Source organism: Loxodonta africana, chromosome 19, assembly GCF_030014295.1.
Source record: "Loxodonta africana isolate mLoxAfr1 chromosome 19, mLoxAfr1.hap2, whole genome shotgun sequence".
Taxonomy (NCBI): Eukaryota; Metazoa; Chordata; class Mammalia; order Proboscidea; family Elephantidae; genus Loxodonta; species Loxodonta africana.
In genome coordinates this window covers 69,517,943-69,532,775 of record NC_087360.1, presented here as the reverse complement: position 1 = coordinate 69,532,775, position 14,833 = coordinate 69,517,943, and the positions used below count along the sequence as shown (strand labels likewise).

Sequence of the window (14,833 nt, the reverse complement as noted above, 5' to 3'; positions counted from 1 at the left end):
GCTAAGAAACACTGCCACTTTTACGTCAACATTTTAATTAATAATTATAGTAAACAGTAACACATGCTATGCACTCTGCAAAGTGCTTTATAGGCAGTATCTTATTTGATTTTCACAGACTGGTAGTACTGTTCCCATTTTTCAGATAAGAAAACAGAGATCAGAAAGTTGGGGAAATCTGCCTGAAGTCACCCAACTGGTAAATTTTCAAGTCCCAGCTTGATGCCAAAGTGTGGATCCTAAACCACTATCTCAACCCAGTTCTTAAAAAAGTTTCTTTCTAGAAGCATTTAAACCTCCACTGTGGTTATGGACACCTTGGAAGCAATGAAGAAGTAAAATTAGTCCAAATCTCAATGACTTGTTATAACTAGCTACTCTTTTGTTGACGCTAGACAATTTTTCACTTATGTCTTGACTTCAGGGTAACAGTACTAACTACATAGAATGTTTATATGATACTAATTCATCATATATATAAAATACCTCATACTCTTCTGAAAAGGTATTTTTATTAGTGAATCATCCAGCATAATTTGGGACTTTGCTCAATTTCCAGATCTGTTCATTTCTCTAAGTTAAGCATTCAAGAAAATAAAAAAGGCATTTAAGAGACACTGTAGGGCCATTTTTGGAAGAAAATATACCATTACTACACATTTTAAAGTTCAGCATATAAACAAAAGAAACATCTTATCCTCTGCTGCTTTATGACTTTGGCTGTGTCTCACTCAAGCGCTTTAATACAGTGTCATTGCCCAAGAGACTCAAGGAAATAAAAGTAGACAATCAGGCCAAATACAGCCATGTGGTATCAGGGTAATAAGGATGAGACTGGCACACAAGTGAAATGCCAAATAAGTTAGAGAACTAGAAATTCTGAGCCATTTGATAGTGATGGCCCATTCTGCAGAAATTCCCATGATGTAGGCTAGCATTCACATAAGAACAATTATGGTATGAAATATTTAGTACTAATTACACGGGTAATATGTACACTTAGAAATTCGTATTTAATGGCACTTGCATGTTTACTGTAATTATAGTAAGTTAGAGGATAATTTTAAAGCCAGTATATTAAGAATCTAAAGCAAACTTGTAAATTAACATATAACTGGCATGTATAATAAAACATGTATGAGAATATAAAAGATACCGTCTTTTAATCTGATCATGAAAGTTGCTCAAAGAAAGATGTCGACACAAAGACACTTGCATACAACTATCCCCAACTTTCTGAAATGACAGAAGAATGGCAAGCAAAACCTCTGAACAGGAAAAATAGTCATTTTGGCTAGAGGGACACTGAAATTACAGAGCAAGATAATCACAGGTTTTGACAAAGATGACACTGATTTGGTAAGTCTTTGCACACATTCATGGCAGATAGTTCATTTAAGGAAAAACTAAAACTACTGTCTTTAATACTTTTCTCTACCAGAACCTATTTAGTAGAACTGCCCCACAGGGTTCCCAAGGCTATAAATCTTTGTGGAAACAGACTGCCACGTCTTCCTCCTGCCGAGTGGCTGGTGGGTTCGAATTACCCACCTTTTGGTTAGCAGTCAGGTGCTTTAACCACTGCACCACCAGAGCTCCTGAACTAAGGGCAGTGGTTCTCAAATTGCCTGCAGGCCATCAGCATCCCCTGGGAACTTGCTGGCACTACAAATCCTCCAGCCCCATTCTGTTACTGCTGCATGCGTCGAGTTGATTCCAACTCATAGTGACCCCATGTGACAGAGGAGAACCGCCCCATACGGTTTCCAAGGCTGTAATCTTTAATGGAACAGATCGCCAAGTCTTTTCTCCGAAGGAAGGGCTTGTGGGTTCAAAACGCGGACCTCTTGGTTAGCAGCCAAGTGCTTAACCACTGCACCACCCGAGCTCCTGGCCCCATCCTAGACGTGATGAATCAGCAACTCTAGCGGTATGGCCCAACAAATTCTTGTCCAGCAAATTCTCCAGGTGATTCTGATGTAAGCTAAAGTTTGAGAGCCACTGGTATGAGGTAATTCTGAGTAAAGCATTCTATCAGTTACATACAATCCCGTTACTGTCAAGTCGATTCCATCTTATAATGACTCTACAGAAATGAATAGAACTGCCCCATAGGGTTTCCAAGATTAGCTGTGGGATTTGAACTGCCAGCTTCTTGGTTAGTAGCTATATCTCTTAACCACTGTACCACCAGGGCTGCAAATCAGCTACATAGGAATGTTTTTTTTCTTTTTTCCCTCTTTTCCCCTTTCTTCACTTTTTCTTTCTTTCTTAAGTAGCAACCATCTCTTTTGACCAGAGTGTTACTATTAAAAGAAAAATACGCTCTTAACTGGGAACCTCACTTTTAGGCTTAGTGCTCCTGCAGGTGAAGAAGCCAAAAGAAAACGAAAAAAATGTGGTTTTGTTTTGAGGGTGAGGGTTAAGGAGATAGTTATTCAATTCAGTTAACAAATTTTTATTGAGCAGCTTTCTTGTACCAGATACTAGGCAAGAAGGAAAGACAAGGAATTATGAAAAAAAAAAAAAAAAACCAACAATTTTACCTTGTGTGCCATTCAAAATGGTATTAACAGCAGAAGTTGCCCTTTCCTGGGGAACATATATGTACTGATACACATGGGTTAAAAAAAGTGTACTGAAGCAATGGACTAGCAAAACAAACCATGGCCTATCCCTGAGGGCCTAGAGTCAGTGGTTCTCAAACTTGAGCACGTATCAGAATCACCTAGAAGGCTTATTAAAACACAAATTACTAGGTCCATCTCCAGAGTTCCTGATTCAGAAACTGGGGTGAGGTCTGCCATGCAATAAATTACTTTTGTGTGTGGCCTTTCTAGCCACGGGCTTGTGACTTCCGCTCAGCTGACTGTGTGATAGGGTAATGGTGGCCTACCAAGGTGACTAGTCACTTTTGCCTGAAAAGAGATCCAATTCCAGAGCAGACAGGAAGAGCCCACCACCAAGGAGGCAGAGACTCAGCAGCAGACACCTGGCAGCAGGAGCTTGGTGGTGGGCTTCCCAGCCCACAGAGAGACACCTGAATGCCTTTGGGCAGAGACTGAGGGCCAGGGAGAGGGTGCCTGCGAGCATGGGTAGGAAAAGGCTGTCCTGATGGAAGAGCTCTATCCTGAGTGTTTCTGAGCCTGAATTTTAACTGTTACCTCCCTAGTAAACCCCATAATGTGAGTATGGTCTGTGAGTTCTGTGTGGCCACTGCAATGAATTATCGAACCCAGAAGAGAGTGCTATGGGAGGGATGGTTGGTGTCAGAATTGGAAAAGATGACGGAGAGAGGAGGCATGTCTGACTCTGGGCTCCGGCGAACCAGCCTTGGGCTATTGATCTTGATTCTCCTTCCCTGTTCTGAAGCTGGAGGAGGTCAGAATCTGCCCCCACACTGTTTTTTACAGGTCCGAGAATTTTTATTTTTAATAAATTCCCAGGTAATGCTGATTGCTGGGAGCCAGGCTGCAAGGGCGGCCCCTCTGCACCCACTGCCTCCAGCATAAACATCGAAGAATTCCTGAAAAGTCAGGAATATCTCTGTCATCTGTGTTCTGTTTCTGTTTCATTTTCAGCCTGTGTATAGCAGAATGTATAAGCATAAAATTCCATTATAGATTTAGGGACCTTTGGAGGGGGGCGTCCTACTCATAATCCCCTGGTGAAATCCCGGGTAGGGACAGCCCGTGTATTACCTGGGGATCAACATGAAGTTGTCTTAGGGGGAAAACGAATAGCTCAACTATGGAAAACAAAAACAGGATGGTGGAATCCTGGTATTTACCGAGGCCCTTTTGTGATTAAACCACCACCCACACATGATCCCATAAAAGTGGAAAAACAATATTTTGAATTTCTATTGGCAAGAAATTGGGATTATGACGCTGATTGGAGACCATATAGAGTAGAAGGAAGTTTTATTACTCCAAAACCGGCTTGGGGGTGTAGAGATTGGGCTAATTGTCCTTGGCATAATCGTGGACAATATGACGTAACCCAAAGTGGCTGGACTTCAAGAACTTGGCCACCCTGGACAAGATGGACAAAGCCTATGTGGCAACGGTTTTGCAAAAAGATTAATTGTTATAAAAACTGTGGAAGGTATTGCAAGATTAAGTATAAGTGTAAAGCAGTATGAAGTCAATTGTTACTTTGTGTAAAAATAAATCAACAAAATGTTCTCTTCAATTAAACAAAAACTCATTGTATTTGTGTGCGTATGCGGAACTGTACTATGTGTCACTTGGAAAATTATGTCTCTGGAAAATGATGTCATCTATGATGATTATATCTTGTACTGCCCCTTTGTTGATCGTGCGATGTTATGCTTATGTTATGCTTATGATATAAAAGACCATGTAAAAAATAAAGAAGAGGCTTTTTTTTTTTTCTGCAGAATGAAAATATAAGACACACTACGTCTCATTTTTTTTCGCCAAACTCTACCCTTCCTCTGGTGACCCTGTTCTTTGCTGAGGCTGGCCCCCGGCAGCTGATGATCCAGAGACCACATTTTGGGAACCCCTAATCTAGGTGATCAGGCATGCTAAAATCTGGGCACCCCAGAAAAAAAGGTCTAGGATTATCGGTACATTTCTCAAAGCTTACTCATTTATATTTATTTCATAGATTTATTTATTTGTTGCCCTCAGGGCAAAGAGAGTGGGCAAGAAAGGGATGATGTTTTCACACAATGAGGTTTAGCTACTTTATTACAATAACTCATTTTCAGTTGTCTATGTTGTACCAGCCAACCCCCAATATGAGGTGTTTCATAAACTACAAGCAAAAAAAAAACTATTACTCAAACATTTCCTTGATCTGCCATAACCCAAAGGTCCTAATTTTGTTTTAATCGTCTGTACTGCATGGGTGGCTTTCTCTAAAATTTGCAGCAGGGTCTGCTCCAGGCCCAAGAAGGATCCTGTATCTATGTAATATGCATGGTCCAATGAGAGTAAAGTTAAAAGTAATTTATGTGCTTAAAAGACTATCCCCAGAGCTTAGGCTATGGGAAAGAGTACTTCCAGTCCAGCTGCTTTTCATCAGTGGGATAATTAAAGTTAAGGAGCTCCCAAAGGCTAGGAGTCCCCTGGTTTCTCTCCCTTAGGAGTCTAGGAGATGTGGTAAAAATAGATCAGGTTCCACAAAGAGGCCAAGGTTATCCCAGCTATGGAGAAAGGTGAGAAAACAACTCAACTCTTCAGTGACTCAATCCTCCATTCCTAGTCCTTCCTTCAGCCTTCTCAGACGCAGAAATTGACCTGCTTAACAAATCAGAACCACTCTATCACACAGTGTACAAACGGGATGACTTGCAACCTACCCCACAACAAGGAAGATAACCTGATTACCTATTCTCCTACATATCAGCCTTGTTTATAATGATATTGCTGCCATTATTGATTCCAACTCACAGCGACCCCACATGACAGAGCACCACCGCCCCATAGGGTTTTCTTGGCTGTAATCTTTAAGGAAGCCGGCTGCCAGGTCTTTCTCCCCCCGTGCCACTGGGTGGGTTTGAATAGTCAACCTTTTCAGTTAGCACCCAGCAGCCTATGCTTAATCATTTTCTCCACCAGGGCTCCTTATAATGTTAACAAACACAATGAGAGAATAACTGTTACTGCTAGTGAGCCCAAGAACTAAATATAGAGAATTTCTGCACTGTATTAATAACACAGGAAGCCCTGGCGGCTTAATGGTTAAGAGCTACAGCTGCTAACCAAAAGGTCGGCAGTTCTAATCCACCAGGCGCTCCCTGGAAGCTCTATGAGGTAGTTCTACTCTGCCTGTAGGGTCGCTATGAGTCGGAATCCACTCGATGGCAAAGGATTTTTTTTTTTTTTTTAAGAACACTGGAAAAACAAATAAGATCAGCAAAAAAATCACCACCTTGCCAGCTTAAAGCCACTTGTCCTCCCCAGGCAGATATAAGAAGAGACACAATTGCCTGGCCCAGGTCCTGTAAATTAGATATGTTGCTAAAAGGGTGTAAAATGTGTAAGGTAATTGTGCTATCAGGCTGTCAAAGATGAGGACTACATCAGTCAATCAATACAGCCCCAAACCAAGTGCATTCTCTACTCAGCAGATGGAAACTATAAGCAAAAGGACTTGGGGAATTGTGAAAGCACGGGGATAAGATAAGTAGCTAATCTATTATGGCTCTGAGACTTGTAAAAAGACATTAGGGGAATCCAAAGGAATAATCAGATGATTAAAGATAATGACACACAATTTTCAGGGGAACGAATAATGTAAAACTCTGGGATGGGAAATAACAATCAGAGCACGCTCTTTAAAAAATGACTTGTAGAACATGATCTTCCCCAATAATAATCTCTGAAATGGGTTGTATCTAAAAATCCACGTAATTCATTTTGATTAATAGGAAACATAACTCTACAGGTGATACACGAGGCACTGCTTAGTACACTTCTCACTAGGACGGCACCACCAGAGGTCACGAATTCACTTGTCCCGCCACACTGGGTTGCTTTCCTCTTAGAAATCACGGCAGTATTCCCCTCACTCCCCTTTGATGTAATGACCGTGTGCACTGAATCTTTCTTGCCACCCAAGATGTTCCTCTCATTTTAAAATACTAAGCCATCTTTCCATGTTGGTTCAAAGAATTCAAAGGTCATTTCATTTTCTCCACACCTTGGTATGGAAAATACAGCCACTGGTCATTATTGCCCTTTTATCTTCTGCTGTACCCTGAGTCAGAAATGTATTGCTGAGGCCAGCAAGATACGGTTAAAAAAAAAAGATAACTTTTAATATTGGATCATGTATATTTATAATTCTGTCATGCTCAGAAAACACTAACACAAAGTTTTAATTCCTAAATAAACTTACCTGATTATACACCCTTGGAAAGAGGCAGAATGTTCATTTAAAAATGAATCTATTCTCCTATATTTAAATTTAAATTTAAGAAGGTAACAACTGGCTATTCTCCAGTCTTCTTCCCTATCAGCAGCAAGCTAATTATATGCATTCTTACTAATGCTCCTCTCAAGAACCGATTTTAATACAAATTTGCTTATTTCTAATATCCCACTCATTTTAAGGTTCTAGCTTACTTTAATAACAAACAACTCTCAAAAATCCTTCAGACCCAGTTTAATTATGCAGTACTGAAATAAATCTGGACAGGATTATAAAATACCAAATTCAATGCCGTCGAGTCGATTCCCACTCATAGCGACCCTACATGACAGAGCAGAACTGCCCCATAGGGTTTTCAAGGCTGTAAATCTTTACGGAAGCAGACTGCCACATCTTGCTCCCATGGAGCAGCTGGTGGGTTTGAATTGCCGACCTTTTTGGTTGGCAGCTGAGCACTTTCACCACTGCAACACCAGGGCTCCTTAAAATATCAAAAGAGGACTTAAAAGACTTTAAAGAAACCAAAAAGCAAAACTTGAAAATTGAGTTCCCAGAAAAAGTAACTGGAGTAGTACTGGTCATAACACCCTAGGTAGACAACTGAGCCTGGACCATTTTTTAACGTTTGTGGTAAAAATTTTAGCGTTACTTTTAGATAATCACATTAAGATATATGGTGACCAAAACAGATTTGCCACTAGCTTTTCTTCAGACTCGGCAAATCTGTAGGAAATCATTTTCCTTTAAAGCAATTTAGCATAAGCAGTTCACATAAATTTATAACACAAAATTATTTGATTTAATATTCCACAAAGAAGAAAGAAATATTTTTAGGGGTAGTCTGGTAAAGCCAGGTCAACTCATTCCAAAACCTAAGCGGTGCCTCGGTTTTCTCATATGTAAAATGGGAAAATTCACCCTCCCTATCTGGAAACTCTGGTGGCATGGCCGTTAAGAGCTACAGCTACTAACCAAAAGGCTGGCAGTTCAAATCCACCAGGCGCTCCTTGGAAACTGTATGGGGCACTGCTACTCTGGTCCTACAGGGTCGCTCTGAGTTGGAATTGACTGAACAGCAGCGGGGTTTTTTCTGGTATCTACCTAGCAGGTGAGGCATTTGTGGTTGAGTGGTAGAATTCTCATGTTCCATGCAGGAGACTTGGGTTTGAGTTCCTGCCAAAACACCTCGTGTACAGCCACCACCCGCCTGTGAGCTGAAGCTTCTGTGTTGCTATGATGCTGGGCGAGTTTCAGCAGAACTTCTAGACTAAGAGGGACTAGTAAGGAAGGTCTGGCAATCTACTTCCAAAAATCAGCCAATGAAAACCTTATGGGTCACAAAGGTCTGATCTGCAACTGACCACGGCAACGGCTCAGGACCTAGCAGTCTTTTGTTTTGTTGTGCACGGGGTCACCATGAGTCTGGGCCAACTCTCAGCAGCTAACAACCTAGTAGGTTAATTCAGTTAACTGACACTCTTCTGTTTGTCAGTCAACTGAATTAATATACCCAACACAAAGAACAATGACTGACTTAGATCTTGGCTGCTAAGAATCAAACAACCACTGCCACCACCAAATAAAAAGTTACACTTTTTTAAATCCTGTCAAGCCTTATTATTTGTTTTAGCCTTAAAAAAGAACAAGTATTTATAAGGTGCTTGTATTTGTACGCAGCAGTGGTGGTGAAGCGATTAAGAGTTCGGCTGCTAACCAAAAGGTCTGTAGTTGGAATCCACCAGCCACTCCTTGGAAACCCTATGGGGCAGTTCTACTCTGTCCTTTAGGGTCACTGTGAGTCAAAATCGACTTCATGGCAACAGGTTTGGTTTGATTTGTATGGGTTAAATATGGGTTAAATAACTAAAACTGGTTAAACTGATGGCAGTGGGCTCAAAAGGCACATGCAAAATTAAACAAAGGGGGGGTGAGTTTTCTAGAAAGAACGATCTGTGGAACTTTTCTGTAAAACTTATTTTGCTGTTGTCTGAAGTTGCTTCCTACTCCTTGACCATATGTGATGGGAGTATAAAATACATCAGACAGGAGGCAGAGCACAGGTGAACTTTAAGAAAATCATTCCAAACAGCCAAAAAGAAAAAAAAAGCCCCAAACCCCTTGCCGTTGAATCGATTCCAACTCATGGGAACCCTATTAAGACAGAGTAGAGCTGCCCTACAGTTGCTGTTGAGTCCATTCTGACTATGGCACCCCATGTGTGCAAGGTAGGACTGCTCCACAGGGTTTTCAAGCCTGTGACCTTTTGGAAGCAGATCACCAGGCCTATCTTCCGAGGCATCTCTGGGTGGGTTTGAACCTCCAACCTTTCAGATAGTAGTCAACGCTTAACCCTTTGTGCACCCTTTAAGAACCTCGAACTATAGGATCTGAGCCCTTGTGGCACAGTGGTTAAGAGCTTGGCTGCTAACCAAAAGGTCAGCAGTTCAAATTCACCAGCTGCTTCTTGGAAACCTCCTCCTCTGTCCTATAGAATCAACTCTGGTTTGTTTTTCTGGTTTAGAGTAGAAGATTACAATGGTTCCTGCTCATCTAACATCAAAAATGCCATCTACTTATGCACACACATTCTGTCTCTCTCAAACACATACACTTTACAGTCCTGCTGTTCAATCTGTATATGTACCAGTGCTAACGACCTTATACTTACAAAAAAAAAGAAATGAAGTTTTATCTTAATTTGTAAAAGTAGTTATTTCCCCCTGGGGGGTGTGAGTGTGATTTTAGATCTGTTTCCTGACCAGGTAGATACCTGAATCAGTGATTTCTCTATTGGATCATTAGCCTCAAAACCCTCAAAGGCTGAGGTACAGTACATGAACTTCTCGGAGAAATCCAGAAATCAAAATATTACTTTGCATATCTAGGGCCTAATAAGCACTAACGAAGCTACCCCAAACAAAAATTACTTTCTGATAAAGATTTTATTGTTCACAATATATTCACCGCCGCTCACTGGTGAAAGCAGTAGCTGCACCTTTGCCAAAGTCTCAGTTGTTGTAATTAAAGGTGACGCCTCAGGAACAGCTATTAGTTTCAAAGGGCAGTAATTACCAAGGCTTAGCGTTATGTAGATCATGCATTCCAGGGATATATTTTTTTTACCAGACTATCAAGGAGCCCTGGTGGTGCAGTGGTTAATCGCTTTGGCTGCTAACTAACACATGTTGGTGGTTCGAACTCACCAGACACGCTCTGCGGAGAAAGACGTGGCAGTCTGCTTTGGTAGAGATACACAGCCTTGGAAATCCTACGGGGCAGTTATACTCGGTCCGATAGGGTTGCTACGACTTGGAATCGACTCAGTGGCAATGGGTTTGGTTTCTGGTACCAGACTACTGGGATTATCTTAACAGGCAAAGCTTGCCCACTAAAGCAATCATCAAATTCATTATATGCCATATTTTTAAGCAAATAACGGACGCCTTTAAAATTTTTTTTTTCTATGTTTGTTTGCCTACTGTGCCCTTCCCCCTTCCAAGGTATTTTCATAAGCACACTATGCTTTTTTTTTTTCTAAAACCAAAGAGTAAAAAAAAAAAAAAAATGGCATAGTGGCACTTAGGAAAATACCTTGCTGCAGGAGGGAGCAGTTGGCAAACAAACATACGAAGTGTGTTATTTGCGTAAAAACACAGGCATATGAGTTTGAATTTTTCTCAACTTTACCTGACCTTATAATATAGATCTATTTCTAAAAATGTTAATTTCTGACAATCTAACAGTACTAGTGGTCTCACTTTATAAAACTTAAAGTATATATGGGGAAAAACAAATCACCCCATAGTATCACTTACAAGCACATCAATGAATAAAACACTGTTGTTCTAAGAAGTATTTGTTGAATTGAAATGGGAAAAATGCTGTTTTTTTACAGAGATGAGTAACAAAATACAAAAAAGGTAATTTTTTACATTTCTATAATATCTTGGGGGCTTAGAGGAAAACTAATCCCAACTGCAGAGTTCATGAGATTCCATCACATCTAACAGGATAATGTGCTGGGACTTTAAATCCCCTAACTCAGCCTTCAACACAGCAAAGAGATTTTTGAAATAAGAAAGGAAAGAGGAGCACAGTAAAAGCATACCAAAGTAGTACATTTGCCAAAAAGCATAATTGCCAATTTCTAAAATTAATCTTGAGGTATTGTGAAAATGGTGATTGCTTTCATTAATGTAAAATGTTTGCAGTCCTGGTATGGTATATGTCATCCTTTCAGTATAATAAAACATAACTACCTAAAAGTGCCCAGGGACTTTGAGGGACTGAGAGAAAAAGTGATCCTCACTTCTCTTTCAATAAAGTGAAAAGTGCTATGTAATTACATTTTACTGGTTGTAGAAAACATTTTCAAAATACAGTATTAAACTATAAAAATAAAGTATGCCTGAGATGTATACTAATATGGAAATTATCACTGGCCGCTAGAGTTAAAATTTCAAACAATGTAAAGTTTTCACGCTATTCTTTCTGTAGTCCACAACGGACTTCTACAGAAAATTCCTTATTTTCCCTACTCCTGTTAATTCTTTCTTTAATGAATTTTTTCAAAGAAAATGTGCATGGATATTAAAGACTTTTAGAGGCACTGCCCCCCAAATTTTGACATTATTTTTTTTTTTAAGCCTCTGTGGGCAAGAAGGCAAAGACGGATTTTTTTTTTAATTACAGGCTTTTAAAAAAGTGTAATATCACAGCACTGAAAAGCTCTCTAAATACTGATTTTACTCCCCCAGTCTTGTTGACCTCAAACGTTAAAATGTACTCTCCTTCCCAAGCAGCAAAGATGTATTCTGAATGAAGCCTAAAGGCTTTTTAGAAGAGACTAATAAAAAAAATTAACTACCTTCTAAATATAAATTCAATAACACTTCTCCTTAAGTTTGTACTTGTATTCCTTCTACACAAACACAGCTGTCAAAAAGGAAATTCGAAAAATGTAAATAAGCAAATTATAATTTGGGGTCACTTTTACTTTATGCTTCGAAATAGTCCCATATTTACTTATCACTCAAAAGAGCAAAAAATGATGCACTTACGGTGTTGGGGTGCTTCACGTTGCACTTGGGAGCCCACAATTTTTAAAACTTGAGGGGAACCGTGGTATCTTTCAAAGCTTTGACGTTACCAATAACCCTCAATCGTTCCACTTTTGGTAATATCGTTACTGAACAGTTTTCCCCTTAAAGCCACCACGCCGGACGTGTACCTCAAACTGAGCGTTCCAAATAAACTGAGTAATTCAACCACAAGCGTGGAAAGGACGGACACCTCCTGGAAGATGAGCGCGTGGAACGGGCTTAGGAGGCTCGTATTAAGCTACCTGACGGCCAGTGGACTTTTTCTGCACCCACATCACTCCCGGGCCCGAAAAATTCCAGTATTTTCGAAGAGCCGAATCAAGAAGTCGAGAGCTACCGAGGAGAAGCAGGCTCGCAAAACCTCCTCTCAGCCATTACAACGGCCAAAGCGCCGCGGACACGCGGCGGCCGCATCCCCGGGCGCGTAGTCGGCCGCCCGCCGGACTGGCTGTGGGGAATGCTCACCGCGGGCACGCTTCGTCCCAGCCGGAGCGCCCTCCCCGCCCCCGAGTCGCTCTCGCCTCCCGAGCGCCCCCAAGCCCACCGGCTCCTGCAGCGAGACAGCGGGCGGCCGGCGCTGACGGGCATCGTCCGAGCGCGGGCTCGGCTCGGCGGCGACGCGGCGCGCGGGCGGCCCGGGCGGCTCGGAGCCCCGCGGCGCGGCGGGGACAGACGTCACCCTGGCGGCGTTCCTCGCCTCTGCGCTGCGGAGGCGCGAGTCCCGGGTGCGAAGCCGCGGTCCTGAGTGGGTGGAGCCCCGAGGAGCCCCGCCCCCGACAGGTCGGCCCCTGCCCCCGGGAAAACCGCGGGCGCGCGTGTCTGACGTTCGGAAGGAAGGCAGGCTACTGGAATGTTCCAGGGACGCGGCGCCGCGCAGAGCGCACGGAGGATTCGGTCTCCAGGGCGGATTAGCCAGTCAGCGAGGTACGCGCGGGCTTACATGTGCTTATTTACTGATCTGCAGTGCACCATTTCACCTGTCTTTCACCACAAACCCATGTGTACAGTTTCACCTGATTTTCACCACAAACCCGTGTGTACAGTTTCACTTGTTTTTCACCACAGACCCCTGTGTACCATTTCACCTTTCACCACAAATCCATGTGTACAATTTCCCATGGATTTGTGGTGAAAAACAGATAAAACTGCTCTACAGGTTAGTAAGTAAGCACAAGTAAGCCTGTGCGTACCTTGCTTATTGGGTAACCTGTACCCCCAAATGGAAACCCTGGTGGCGTAGCGGTGAAGTGCTGCGGCTGCTAACCAAAGGGTCAACAGTTCGAATCCGCCAGGCGCTCCTTGGAAACTCTATGGGGCAGTTCTACTCTGTCCTATAGGGTCGCTATGAGTCGGAATCGACTGGACGGCACTGGGTTTGGTTTTTGTTCCCTAAATCGGACTGTTCCCTTCAGACAGAGAACAGACAATCAGGGGAGCCAGGGTCGAGGCCACGTCCAAGCTGTGGGCCTTTCCCCTTAGGGTGCCTCAGTGTCCCCGCTGCTAGAGGAGGCGTCGGACTACCTCGGTGGCTCCTAACACTTGGATGCAGGGGCCACGGGCGTGGGAACGCGCTTATTTGATTAAAGCTACTATTTCACTTTTAGTGTTGGGGAGTCCACGCCTGGGAGGCCCACCCATAGGCCCGAGTAAGAATCCTTGAACTTCATAATTAAGATTCTAATTTACTGGGAATCTAGCGTCTGGATACCATGGGGTCTTAGTGGTTAAGAGCTACGGCTGCTAACCCAATGGTCGGCAGTTCGAGTCCACCAGGCACTCCTTGGAAACCCTATGGGGCAGCTCTACTCTGATCCTACAGGGTCGCTGTGCGTCGGCATCGACTCCACGGCAAAGGGTTTACTTTTCGGTATCTACCTTCTAAACCTCCTCGCTTCATCTGCTAAATTCCCCCACAAACCTTGAGCCGTTTTCTTTGCCCAGTTAGGTCCTCAAAATCTAAATCTTCACCGCAAGATAGAATTTCTCTGACCCGCTTCCCAGAGAACTTCGAGAACAAAGCAACGCTCTGCCACTGAGTGCGCACAGAGGCCACCCCCCGCAGCTCTGCGTCCCAGCCGTGCCAGGAGGTGCCGGGCTGCGCCTGCGCTGTGGGCGGAGTTAGAGGCCCTCGTGGGGGATGGGGGTCGGGGGAGGGGAAGAGGGATTGGTGCGGGAGGCCTGAAACCACAGGGGGGAGGGGGGCGGTAGGGTGTTCGAGAAAGAATGGGCTTCTTAGGCTGTTTTGATGTTCCAAGGTGAAGTGGTGTGTTCTGTGTAGTACTCCATTTGCACACAGTAGGCCCTCAGGAAACATTTGTTGAATGACTTAAGGAATGGAATATACCTACAATTGGACTTCTTTCGGAAACCCTGGTGACGCAGTGGTTAAGAGCTACTGCTGCTAACCAAAAAGTCAGCAGTTGGAACCCACCAGGCGTTTTTTGGAAACTCAATGGGGCAGTTGTACTCTGTCCTATAGGGTCACTATGAGTCTAGGGTCTCTAATGAGTATAGGGTGGCTATGAGTCAGAATCAACTTGATGGCAATGGGCTTGGTTTACCGTTTTGGACTCCTTTGAACCTAGAGGATGCCCTGAGTTCTCTCTTTGCTAAACTGGACAAGATGGATCTTGCCTGAATAGGCCTCCAGGCTTTCATCAGTTTTTCCAACGGGCGGTTCTTAAGCATTTTGTGATGACTCTGTAATTTAATTCAAAGTATTACGGAGCGACTTTATATCTCCTTCAGCTAATGGCCTCAGCGATTGTGGGGATGGTGCAGGACTAGGCAGTGTTTCCTCTGCTGTACATAGGGTCACTATGAGT

General features: G+C 43.0%; 1 protein-coding gene across 1 annotated transcript in view; it reads right to left on the bottom strand.

Annotated features, from left to right (window-relative positions):
- The window catches only part of TEX15 (testis expressed 15, meiosis and synapsis associated), a 77,991-nt gene extending 65,509 nt beyond the window's left edge, over window positions 1-12,482 (bottom strand). The window contains exon 1 of the mRNA XM_023551134.2: window positions 11,967-12,482. The gene's annotated coding sequence lies outside the window, so the exon portion shown is untranslated. The remainder of the gene's footprint in view (window positions 1-11,966) is intronic.
- Window positions 12,483-14,833: the final 2,351 nt, after the last annotated feature.